The sequence below is a fragment of the Lepidothrix coronata genome, unplaced genomic scaffold, assembly GCF_001604755.1.
Source record: "Lepidothrix coronata isolate B3197 unplaced genomic scaffold, Lepidothrix_coronata-1.0 Scaffold12, whole genome shotgun sequence".
In the NCBI taxonomy this organism is placed as follows: domain Eukaryota; kingdom Metazoa; phylum Chordata; class Aves; order Passeriformes; family Pipridae; genus Lepidothrix; species Lepidothrix coronata.
Window position 1 is genome coordinate 8926742 of NW_016690192.1, and position 8233 is coordinate 8934974.

Sequence of the window (8233 nt, forward strand, 5' to 3'; positions counted from 1 at the left end):
AAGAAGCTTATTGAAATGGACATGTAGTACAGATATTCTGGAAACAGGAACAGTTTGTGGCTGATGACCTTTGCATGGATTATTTATAGAAAAAAGTATTTGTGCAGGTACTATAAGGAAATCCAGGAAACATGACAATTTCCAGAAGAACATGATATGACTTGATTAACCACATCTTATAATACTTTTTGCATGATCAAGGACTGTTCAAAGGGTCAGATACAATAGGAAGCTTGTAACAAACAATGCAATGGACAATGAATGGACAATTCCTTCAGAGGAAAGAATTTCTACTGATTTGTGGTTTGGGGGAGGTTATCCCCTTTCATCCCTCTCAAAACCAGGATAAATGAGATGTGTCCTTCACTATTACAAACATGACTTCCATGAGAGGTACACCTGAGCATCCCAGACAGGGGGAGTGGAGATGATTCCAGTGACCATATCTCAGAACAAGGCCATTACACTCAGACATTGGCACTCTGGTGGGTTTCCTATTTTTGCCAGTCCCCCCAACATTGCTTTAGTATTCAGGCTTCAAACTCCCCTTTGCATTCATGTAAAGCGGCTTTACCATAAACAAGAATCAACCCCAGATGTCTTTACAAGAAATACTACATGGGAAAAAATGCATAGTGCTACAAAGATAGAAATCTTTCCTCTCTCCATCCATTTTCAAACCTGAAATTTTCCTTAGACATATAAAGACACATATAATTAAGGACATTGAGCTGGCTGTAGGAATGCAAATTTGTAGCCCTGCTCTAAATTAGGCTGTTGAAGCAGAAGTGGTAAGACAGACCACTAATCAAGCAGAAAACCATTTATAGAAGGAAGGAGGGGGCATGGCATGTCTGCCCACACATCATGTAGTGGCCTTGCACCTGCAATGCCCTCATTACACAAGTGACATATTCTCCCTCTTCCAGCAACCTCATATTCCATGCCTGGAGCATGTCTTCACCCAAGTGCCCTTGGCAAGGGTTGAAGGACAGAAAGAAACACCTTCTGCATTTAGATAGGGTGATCAGGGGCTCAGGTATTGCTGAAGTGTCATATTCACACCTTCCCAGAGGCTTACGGGGAGGCAAAGACAGGTTCTAGGCTCAAACACAAGTTCCCAAGTTTGTTCAGTAGTTTGTGGGGGGAAAGGGGGATCACTGGCCTATACACTTCCACAGCAATACAAATTACTATCAAATTACCTGGTGTTTCACGGCGGGACAGACATTTGCAGAGCACCAGTTGGCCACTGCTCAATAGGAGCACTGGGGCAACTCCTCAGTGTGCAGCTGTGGGGGCAGCAGTGGGGCTGTGACCTGCAGCACAGTCCTGCTCAACACCCACACGTCTGCCGGGCAGCTCTCAAACATGCAGTTTGCAATGTTTGGAGGAAATCAGTTTGGATGAAAGAGGAGCTCTGTGCAGGCTACACATGTTCTGCGAATCCTGGTTTTGCTACTGTTCCAGGATTAAACTTAACACCAGTAGTGAACACTAAGTGACACACCAGGCAGTTCCCGTTTGCCATGGGATCCTGGTTTCAGTACAGCAGAACTTCTGCAAGAGCCTGTCCGCACTCACTGACAGCACAGGGGACATGAGAATATTTGTCTCCCAAAGCATTTTTTAACTGGTTAGATGCGAAAAAGCAGACTGGGAAAATACAAGTGGAGGCACAGAGTTGAATTGCACTTTTGTTCTCTTCTGTATCACTTTGCCTCTTCCTTGCTTCATGCCTGCCCCTGCACTGCAAGGGCACGTCCTGCCTCCCGTAACCTCCCCTCTCCTGGGGCTGCCCTGGCACATGCTGACAGTTCTGCACCTCTCCCTGTGCTCTCCCAGCCTCCATGGTCACAGCTGCACCCTCACTGAGACACCATTGCTGCTGGACACAGTGGGAGGCACAGAGCAGGGCTGGAAACCCACTTTTTAACTCATTTTTTCCTATACCTGGGATAGGTAATGCCAGGTCATTCCTACACAATCCCCATGTTGTGGGGGAGAATTAAATATCATGCTTGGACACCTTCACAGGAAGTCAGTAGAAGGCATGCATTACTTACCAAAAAAAGTGAACTTCTCGTGATGCAAATTGTCATTTAGGACAAAGCCTCCTTTCACCAAAACACAACATTTTAGATCACTCCCCTTCCCTTTAAGTTCCTCTTTCTCCAAAGATTACACTTCTCCTTTCTTTTGTTGCCAAAATGATACTTCCAGAACAAACAAGTAATATAGCAGCCATGCCAAAACAGTGGGAATTCTTTCCTATAATAGAGCTTCTTGCTGAGAAATTAATTTAAAGGAGAACAAGGTAAATTCAAACTTGTTTTATTCTCTCAGTGGCAGGCGTGGAAATGCTGCTACTGCAGAGTCAATGGATTAGTTATTTTGTAGCTCTTCACTGACTGCTTCCCCTATCTTTTCAAGATTGTGGGAGATATTTTTATTACCAGCTCACTGAATGGAAATACTGCCAGTGGTGAGCATAATTACCTCAATGTACCTACATGCCAGTGTTTCAACTCACCTGCTACCGATTCAGTAGGGCAAGCCTGATTACCTGCCATTGAGAATTACCTACCTGTTGTATTGCAACAGTATGAAAGAAAGCTAAAGATGTGCCTCACAAGGCCATGGTGTGGTTCTACCTGCCCCTTCACAGTGGACATGGCATAAGACAAGGCGGAAATACTCTGCAACATGCCTAACTCTCACCAGCTGCTCTTGGAGAAGGAATGAAATGAGACTCAAAGCTCCCATCCATGTGCAACAGCAGCTCCATTAAACCAACTACTAGAAACTGCAGGATTAAGCACATCCATTTCTAGCCAGAAAGACAGAAACAACCCCAACATCATTCTACAATGAATCAACTTTGTTCAAACATATTGATCCTACTAAGCACGGCACTCACAACACATTATAACAGCCTTATTTACATGCTACTTCTCAGAGAGACACCCAGAACATCTGCCCAGGACAAGTACTCACCCAGCTGAAGTGCAGAAGTTCTGTAGGAGAACATCTCATCAGCCTCCCCCAACAGGAAAGAGGGTTGCTGAAGGCCTGGGGAGTATATAGGGACACCAGGTGATTGTTTGGGGCTGATCATTGTAATTGGAGACAATTCATCTCAACTGAAGCCTTATATAGAATGCCATAATGTATTAAATCATTGGTCTGTGTTTTGTCTTTTTCATATCTGTTATTTACATTTTTCTGGCTTATTGATCAGCAGCCCCCATACAAGTGGATGAAGGAACACAGCCCTATGTCATTGAAACCACACCACCTTCAAAAACTGCTAACATGGGGTTAAAGCTTTTAACCCAGCAGTCAACTTTCCTTACCCTAGCTGGTTTTTTTTTGGAAGGGGGAGAATAGATATATTTACGGGTCTTTTGAACTTCTAAATCAAGCTGGAAGGAACCCAAGTGCCCAAGAGGAATTTATCATAGCTGCTGGGGGATAGGAAATTTGCATACACATTCCTGTTAATATGAGTAAGAAAGAAAAGAAGGCACAAACTCCACCTCTGTATAAAGCACATCCATCTTTATGCTAAATTGATTTATGAAGTAAAACCGTCTGCCTTTAAGCACCTCTTAAAGTAGAATCAACCACTGATAATAAACCAGTGATTTAGACAGATGGATAAATACACTGCTGTAAGCAGACACAGCTCAGTGTCAGTCCACAGCACAGATAGGCCCTGTACCTATGGTGAGCATGGGTCATCGTAAGTGTCACCTTCCAAAGTAGCTTCAGAATTGTATCCAGTGTTGGGGATCATCACAGTATCTTCCAATATGATATATGTTATGATACTGGTGGCTTTCTGGGACCTGTAAAAATCAAAAATGCTTCTCCTAAACTTAGTCCTGGGTTTACTTGGATAAACCAGATCTGGAGCTAAAATAGGACAATTGGTTGACAACCCAAGTTTGTCTCACTAAAGGTGACATTACCCAAAACACAATTTAGTGAGGCGATTCCTGAACTGACAGCGCACTGCGCAGCGCCCAGCGAAGCCTGAAACACACACTGCGTGTAAGAAGCTGTGCCCAGGCTTTTTCCTGGACCTTTTCGCACTTGTGCATTGAAAGAACACGAATGAGGCCAGGGTGTTACTAGCTTCACCATGGACATGTTGTGTATCTGTGAGAGTCCTCCTCCTTGTGCTGCCCCCTCGGGGTCTGGTGTCTGTTGGCTGCTGGCTGCTCTCAGAGGATGCCTTTCCAGCCAGCTGCCTCCGCTTCAGGGAGATTTACACAGTGTCTATATGACTGCCAGCTACAGACTTGATAATACCTAAACACCTACTTTTCACCTCTTTAGGTGAAATGGGTTAAGTCCATATGTTTAACTTTTATTTTTCCACATTCTAGAGCACATAAATACACACCAGATGTGTGTAAGAGGGGGTGAACTCCTGTCAGATAGCGAAAAGCTGTGTCAGAGCCTGCCTTTACATCTCCAGCTGCTTCTAAGGATGCTTTTGCACTGGTTGGTACCAGTTGGTGGCTCCCAGTCATAGGGCCCTGAGGAAGGAGCTCTGTGTCCAGACATGGTCAAGGGTGGACCTCCCTCTTAGGATTTCACCACCAAGGACTTGAGAGCATCTGTTCTAAGTATGATACCCCCAAGATGTATTTCACTGCAGGTTGTGGCTTTTGGGATTCAACCTCCTAGAACTAAAGCACCAGTAAATTAAAAAAGTCAAATACAGAAGACAGAAGTGATATGAACATTTGAACCAAAGTGAAGAATAGATCGCAGTCTTGCCTTGACAAGATTCTCATGGTAATGTCATACACCATTCTGTCAGTAATTATTAATGAATACTATGAACTATGTGAAATTTTCATTTTTTTTCTCATAGTCTTACATTTCTTTTTAATTATTTACTATCTCTTTAGTGAAATTAACTTTGTACTCCATAACAGAGGACTCAGCACATTTAAGGTTATTAATGTCTGTTGAAGGACCATGTTTTTAAGTGTCTAAAGATTTAAGGGATTTTTTAATAAGATTTTTTTCACACTACTTTTTTTTCCACTTCATGGATTTCTTTCTATTTTTGCAGGCTACAAAACTCTTAAAGGGATTCCTTCTGCTCTAAAGTTTTTTTTCTCAAGGGAGCAAGTGTCTTTTATTTTCAGAACATTATGCAGAGATATTTTGCCATGCATGAAATTTTTATTCACTAAAGGTAATAGTTTAAAAAAGAAAAAAGTGCTCTAAACATAAAATTAAATCATTCAAGTCAGTGAGAACATCAACAGGAGCTGGTTTATGTTGTTTATTAGAGAGATGCTGCTAATATCAAATGATCTGAAAAGATTCCACAGATAAAGGTTCCCTGAGCATAGAAATTTTAATTATAATTTTGCTGAAAATTGAATGTATTTAGATATAATTCCCAGTGCAGGTAATGATCCTGCTTCCCATAGGATACACTTAATCCATCAAGAGTACTCCAAAAACACTCTCAGAATGCCTTTATTTGATTGAGTCCATCTGGGAACTCCACATATGTTAGAAATAAGATTTGCAGTTAATTGGCAAAAGCTTAAAAGATTTGAGAAAGGTTCTTCTGCACAGGAGGACAGAATCCATGTCCATAGAAAGTCATATTTGACTCACAGATGAGTTTCATCTTGAAGACAAGTTCCTGCTAACTATTTCCAGCAGAGCTGGAGCTGAAGCATCTTCTGCTGTCACATAATCACCCATTTCCCCAAAGCCTTTTGGGACAGAAACTGTTCCTCCTGCACATGGGGACATTCAAGAAATGCCACTGCCAAGGAACCTCTCACAGTAACCGAGTCACTTTTCTTACATAAATCTTCTAAACAAAACAAACTCTTAGTAAAATAACATTTACTGGAGCCACCAGCTTATGCCAGAGACAGCAGAAAGTTGCTAAATAGCTCTAACCCAAGAGGATGTTTACAATTTAAGATTTGTTTAGCACTTATGGTATAGTTTGTGCCATATGCTCTCTTATTTACAGTTTTCCCTACAAAACATTTTTATTAGATGAGGAGCACAAGCAACTTTCTAGCTCTATGCCTTCCCGTGTATCATAGCTGTTCATCACAGCTGGGATTGTCCTCCTGTAGCAATCTGTAACTGAGTAACATGTCCCTTGAATTTTTTTATCTGGTCTCTGGCAATAGAGAAAAGTTGCAGCTGATGAGCCTGAGTTACTGAAACCTGATCTGATAGAATGGAGCATGCAAGCAATTGGTTTTCTGGGAGAAATCTTGGGAGAAAACCTCCTTTGGAGATTGTTTCCAGCAGATAGCCTGGGACAGCCTGGAGTGAGTCTTTTAGTAAGAAGCAGCAAGCTTTGTGTTATTAATCCTACTGAAGCTGCAGCAGCAGTAGTACATTAGTGAGCATAAATTGTCACAAACAGTCTAAGGTGAAGGGCTAAAACTGTCAGTCACCACAGAAGGGCTTTTACATTCCTCCTGGCCTCCTTGAGGGGACTCAGTGTCAAATATTTTGACATACAGTGGAAAATCAGGGAGTAAGCCAGAAAGGGCTAGGGAAAAAACATCTGGAATGACATAAATGTCAGATTGACCAAGGAACTGCTTTTCTTGCATTTCTGAGTGAGATTTCACTCCTGCAATACAGCAAATAATTCAAAATCCTTCTTGTGTCTGAGGAGGGAAGTCCTTTCCTTTACTGACAGGGGTGTATTTCTGCTGGCCCTTTCTATATAGTTACTGTGTTTTCAAGCAGTACCCATGCAGCATAAATAACTGGGGGAAGTGAGTGACTTCTAGTTTTTACACCAGTTGAATTTTTGATAGTAATCTAGTAGTATGTTTTCAAAATCATAGATGAATAAGAGGGAAGCTGAGCCTTTGATTAACTGGAGGGAATAACAGGGCAGCAATTAGCTTTGAAAAGTCAACAGTGAATAAATTAGGCGTACAATTCAGAACAAATAAACATGGCAATATTCTGCTACTTTTCTAAAGTGGTTTTCAGGCTACCCCCATGGGGAGTGTTGATCATTGGATCAATTCCACTCAATGGAAAAAGTTTCTATATAGCTCTGACTGTCTTACCATTTTACCTGGTGATGGTTTTTCATCCAGTGAGTAAAGAAGTGGCACTTGTAATGGCCAGACTTACAATGTTCCATTTGATGTTTCTGTTTACACTTTTCCTGAACTTGCTGTTGCTGTTTATATATCTTGTCTATGTGCGGAGCGTACTTCCTCTGCACCATTCTCACTCAGAAAGAAATAGGAGGCTGTTAGGAATGATATTGCTTTGTTCAAGTATCACTGACCATAGTCAGTAGGCAAGAAAGAGTACCTTCACTCTCCAGTAAAATGGAGTCAATGGGGTTTGGCTCAAAGCAGAGTGCAGAAGCAAACTTGATAACTGTCACTCCTTTTAATTTTATCTCAGCCTATTCTTAAGTCTCTAGCAAATGTGCATACATTTTTTGAGGATCTTCACTAAAAATAGATCAAAGGTGCTAGTTTGGCTGTAAACATAATACATCTGGCATCTTTGAAGTAAGCTGTTTCACGATTTCACTGAAATTAAAACAGCTCACTAACTGTTAATTAAGCATCCTCATCTGGTGGGCCACAGCCTATAGAAATAAAACTGTAAATAGTAAAGTGAAGGAAACATAAAAGAGTTTCTTTTGATCTGGAGTTTCTCCCCATCAGAATGAGATCACAAATGCTTCATTATGTTTTATAGACTGATGGAAGTTCAAAGCTAACACTAGACAGAAATTAGTTGTCATTACTTGATTAAATGTAGATCATTCAGTCAGATATGGTTATTGGTTATGGTAATTCCTGCAAGAGTGCATCCATGAATAAAACTAGCAAGTATAGTAATCATACACAGTCACAAAAATGTTTAGTCTGTTCTTGGAGCACCATTACTACTGATGGAAATAAAATTCAGCATTTTACTATGGAATGCCAGAAATAAAATAGGAAGTAAGACGTTGGGGACATTTAAAAAGATGCAAGTTTCATCAAATATGGAGCTGTCCCTAGCTGATAGCCAAAGGACCAAGGATATACCTCTACTGACTGGGGGTAGCAACAAAAGCCCATCATTGACTGTATTTTCAATCAAACATCTCTGCAAAAGCTGCCTGCAGAAAGGAGCTGGGGATTCAGGAGCAAATGACTATGGATGAGGCAGACTGTTGAGCTGTGTAGAAAGCAGTAGC